Here is a 5574-nt window from a genome sequence, read left to right as displayed (position 1 = left end):
AACAGTGCAAGGGAAAATATAATGCTACAGCACGAGAAAGAATAAAATGTTGTAGTGGGACAGAAAATACCATATTACACAAACACTTATTGGAAAGCAAAAGAAAGTCCATTTTATATCAACCTTCTGGAGAACCCACTCCTGTAGATGTCCAGGAAAAAAAAATTCATTAATTGTCATGAATAACCAAGGTAAAAAGGCATCTCAGAAAGAAAATTTTTAAATCTCCAGAAAATGAACTTAAAGACATGGAAATATGTGACTTACATGACAGAGAATCCAAGATTGCAGTTCTGAAAAATCTCAACAAGATGCAAGAAAATTACATAGGTTTCAAGTGTACAATTCTGTAATACATCATCTGTATATCACATTGTGTGTTCACCACCCAGAGTCAGTCACCTAACTAATTTTACTAACCATGGTCACCCCAACAAATTGTAATTAAAAAAAAAGATGCAAGAAAAAAGAAAACACAAGTAGGCAGTTTAATGTACTTAGAAACACAATCAAATTAAAAAATGATCATTTGACAAAAAAAGACAAATTTTGAAAAAGAAACAAATAGAAATTCTGAAGATTAAGAACTCAATAAAAGAAATGAAGAATGAAATAGCTAGCTTAGATAAAAAAGCTGACCAAACGGAGTAAAGAATTAGTGATATTGAGGATAGGGATCTGGAAATGACACACATGGAAGAAGAGAGAGACATGACAGTTAAAAGAAATGAAAGAAATCTACAACAGCTTCCTGACTCCATCAGAAAGAGCAACATAAAAATAAAAGTTATACTAGAAGGAGAAAAAGGGAGAAGGGAACATAGAGTGTATTCAAACAAATAGACAATAAGAAATTCCTAAATTTATACAAAGAACTGGATCCTTGAATACATGAAGCAAAAATAACACCTAGTTACCTCGATCCAGCAGGCTTTTTCCAAGGCACTTTGTACTGAAACTGTCAAAAATTAATAACAAAGAAATAGTTGTCAAGGCTGCCAGGGAAAAGAAAACAATAATCCACAAAGGAAAGCCCATTATATCATCAGATTTTTCAGCAGAAACTCTACAAGCAAGGAGGGAGTGGCAACAAATACCCAAACTATTGAAAGAGAGGAATTATGAGCCAAGAATAATATACCCAGCAAAGATATCCTTTAGATATGAAGGAGGAATAAAGACCTTTCCAGACATACTGAAGCTGAGGGAATTTTCTAACACATAACTTATATTACAAGAAATACTGCAAGAGGTTATTTGACCTGAAACAATAATAAAAATAATACAAAACCATGAGCATTAGTATCAACAGACAGACAAAAGCAGGAAGTGGCAATGGCTGCACAAAATAGTGCACTCTACACTTAAACATAATAGAAAGGGTAAAGAAGAAAAAAAAACATTAAAACAAGAAAAAGGAGAAAAAGACAACTAGCTCCTGCAACTCAGAAATCAACTCACAGCAAAAGTAGGGATAACTGGTGACAACAAAAACATAAAAAGGGAGAGAAGAAATGTCTGGACCTGCAAAGGGGAATGGAGATAAGATGCATGCTGAAGAAAAAATACTACTATATATATGAAACTTTCTTTTACATAAAGTTAATGGTAACCACTCAAAAAAAATCAGAAGTGAGATACATAACATAAAATAAGAATACATAAAGGGAAAAATCATAGAATACCACCACACTGAAATAACAGTAACAATAAGGCAAGGAAATAATGGATACAGTGAGCCACCAGAAAACAAAAGATAGAATGATACGAAAATCTCATATATCCGTAATCAACCTAAACATAAATGGACTGAACTCAACAATGAAAAGGCACACAGTAGCACATTGGGTCAAAATCCAGACATATGCTGCCTCCAAGAGACACATCTCAGAAACAAGGACAAATATGAACTCAAAGTGAAAGGGTGGAAATTGACACTCCAAGCAAATGGTATTCAGAGAGAAGCAGGTGTATCTATACTGATATCAGATGAAACAGATTTCAGGATAAAAATGATAAGAAACAAAGATGGACATTTCATAATGATAAAGGAGACTATACAACAAGAAGACATAGCTCTCATTAATATATAATATATATATATATATATATGTATATATCCCAATCAGGAAGCACCAAAATATACGAAGCTACTACTAACAGAATTAAATGGAGAAGTTGACCAAAACACAGTTATACTAGGGGACCTAAATACATCATTAAGGGTTATGGATAGATCATCCAAACAGAAAATAAGTAAGGAAATATCAACCCTAGATGACACATTAGACAAAATGGACATAACTGACATTTATAGAGCACTTCATCCTAGAACATCGGCCTACATATTATTTTCTAGTATGCCATGGTACATTCCCAAGGATAGACCGTATACTGGGACATAAAATTAACCTCAGCACATTTAAGAAGTTTAAAATCATACCAAGCATATACTCTGATTACAAGGCTTTGAAATTGGATATGAACTGCAAAAAAAAAAAATGCAGGAAAAAAACCAAATAGGTGGAGATTCAACAATATGCTTTTAAAAATAGCTGGGTCAAAAGAGAAATAAGAGGAGAGATAAAAAGATACATAGAAACAAATGAGAATGAAAAAACATCCTATCAAAATTATTGTGATGCAGCAAAAGCAGTAATACAAGGGAAAGTTGTATTATTAGAGGCCTATCTCAACAAACAAGAAAAATCCCAGGTAAACAACCTCATGTTACACCTTAAAGAGCTAGAAAAAGGAGAACAAATGATACTCAAAGTCAGCAGAAGGAAGGAAATAATAAAAATAAGAGCAGAAATAAATGAAATAGAGAACAAAAAAGACAATAGGAACAATTACTGCAACAAAGAACTAGTTCTTTGAAGAGATTAATAAAATTTACAAGCCTTGGCAAGACTCACTAAGATGAAAAGAAAAGAGACACAAGCAAAATCAGAAATGAAAGAGAAGTTACCACAGATGCCACAGAAATACAAAGGATCATCCAAGAATACTATGAAGGACTACATGCCACAAAATTCAATAACCTAGAAGAAATGGACAAGTTTTTACAAACATATAGCTGTCCTAAGCTAAATCAAGAAGAACAGTGAAATCTAAATAGACCTATCAACAGTAAGGAATTTGAATAAATCATCCAAAACCTTCCAAGAGCAAGTCCAGGACCAGATGGTTTCTCTAGTGAATTTATCAAACATTCAAAGAGGACATTATAGCAGTCCTCAAACTCTTCCAAAATATTGTAGAAGAGGCAGTACTTCCTGATTCATTTTATGAAGGCAACATTACCCTCATATCAAAACCTGGTAAGGACAACACACACAAAACAGAAAATTACACACCAATATCTCTGATGCATACAGATGCAAAAATCCTAATGAAAATTCTAGCAAATCTAATGCAACAATGCATTAAAAAGATTATATGTAATGATCAAGTGGGGTTCATTCCACGGATAAAAGAATGCTTCAACATATGAAAATCGATCATATGCAAAATAAAATATAAAAAATCATATGATTATATTTGACAAGATACAACATCCATTTATGATTAAAACACTTAATAAAATTGGTACATTGTAAAGGCCGTGTATGACAAAGCCTCTGCTAATATCAAAATTAATCATGAAAAACAAGCATTTTGCTCTACATTCTGGAGCAAGACAGGGTTGACCCCTTTCACCAGTTTTATTCAGCACAGTATTGGAAGTCCAAGCCAGAGCAAACAGGCAAGAGATAAAAACAGAAGGCATCCCATTGGGTACTAAGAAGTTATATTTTCACTTTTTGCAGATGGCATGATTCTTTATATAGAAACTAAAAACTTCACCAGAAAGTGATTAGAAACAAGAAACGAATATAGTAGTGTTGCTGGCTACAAAATCAATGTGCAAAGATCTATTGAATTCCTGTATACTAACAATGAAAATTCAGAAAAAAGAAATAAAAAAATTCATTTTGCAATTGCAACGACAACAAAATACTTAGGAATAAACTTAAAGTTTCTGAAGGACCTATACAATGAAAACTACAAGATTTTTTAAAATTAAAGTTTATTGGGGTGACAATTGGTAGCAAAGTTCCATAGATATCAGGTGTACAATTCTGTAATACATCATCTACCATATATCCCCGTGTATAAGACGCACCTTTAAAAAAATTGGGATCTAAAAACTGGATGCATCTTATACATGGGGAAATATGGTATATATCATATTGTGTTTTTGCCCCACAGAGTCAGTTCTCTTTCTATCACCATATATATTTGATCCCCATTACCCTCTTCTAACACACGCCCACTTACCCTCTGTTAACCACTAAACTATTGTCCAAGTTTCTGAGTTTTTGTTTGTCTTGTTTTTTTGTTACTTTCAGTTTTATATACCACATATCAGTGAAATCATATGATTCTCAACTTTTTCTGTGTGCCTTATTTTGCTTAGCACAATAATCTCAAGATCCATCCATGTTGTTGCAAATGGCAATATTTCATCTTTTCTTATGGCAGAATAGTATTTCATTGTGTATATGTACCACCCCTTCTTTATCCAATCATTTATTGCAGTACACTTTGGTTGTCTTGGCCATTGTAAATAAAGCTGGAATGAACATTGGAGCACATACATCTTCACAGATAAATGTCTTCAGATTTTTTTGGGTAGATATGCAGGAGAGAGATTGCTGGATATATGTTAATTCTATTCTTAATTTTTTGAGGAAATTCCACGCTGCCTTCCATAGTAGCTGCACCAATCTGCATTCCCACCAACAGTGTATGAGTGTTCCTTTTTCTCCACAGCCTCTCCAACACTTGTTATTATTTGTCTTGTTGAAGAATGATATTATAACAGGTGTGAGTGATATTGTGGTATTTATTTGCATTTCCCTGGTGATTTGTGATGTTGAACATTTTTAATATGGCTATCGGCCATCTATATGCCCTCTTTGGAGAAATGTGTACTCAAGTCCTCTGCCCATTTTTTAATTGGATTTTTTGTTGTTTTTTGTTGTTGTTGAGTTGTGTGAGTTCCTTATATATTTGGATATTAGCCCCTTATTGGGATGTTTTTTGCAAATATCTTCTCCCATTCAGTTGGTTGACTCTTTGTTTTGTTCATGTTTTCTTTTGCTGTGCAGAAGCTTTTTAGTTTGATACAGTCCCATTCACCTATTTTAGCTGTTACTTCCCTTGTCTTTGAGGTCAAATTCATACAATCCTCTTTGAATCCAAGGTCCATAAGTGTAATAATATGTTTGCTTATATGTAGTTTATTGTTTCAGGAATTCTGTTTAGGTCTTTGATTCATTTTGCGTTAATTTTCACACATGGCAACACACAACAGTCTATTTTCATTCTTTTGCACGTGGCTTTCCAATTTCTCAGCACCATTTGTTGAAGAGGCTGTCTGTTCTCCATTGTATGTTTTTGGCTTCTTTGTTAAAAATTATCTGTACATTTTTTTTTAAGATTTTTATTGGGGAATTGGGGGGATGGGAACAGTGCTGGGGAATTGGGGGAAGGGGAACAGACAAGTTGCTGTCGTTTTGTTCTTCA

This window comes from Hipposideros armiger, unplaced genomic scaffold (genome assembly GCF_001890085.2).
Source record: "Hipposideros armiger isolate ML-2016 unplaced genomic scaffold, ASM189008v1 scaffold_1034, whole genome shotgun sequence".
Taxonomy (NCBI): domain Eukaryota; kingdom Metazoa; phylum Chordata; class Mammalia; order Chiroptera; family Hipposideridae; genus Hipposideros; species Hipposideros armiger.
Note: the sequence above shows the minus strand (reverse complement) of the source record.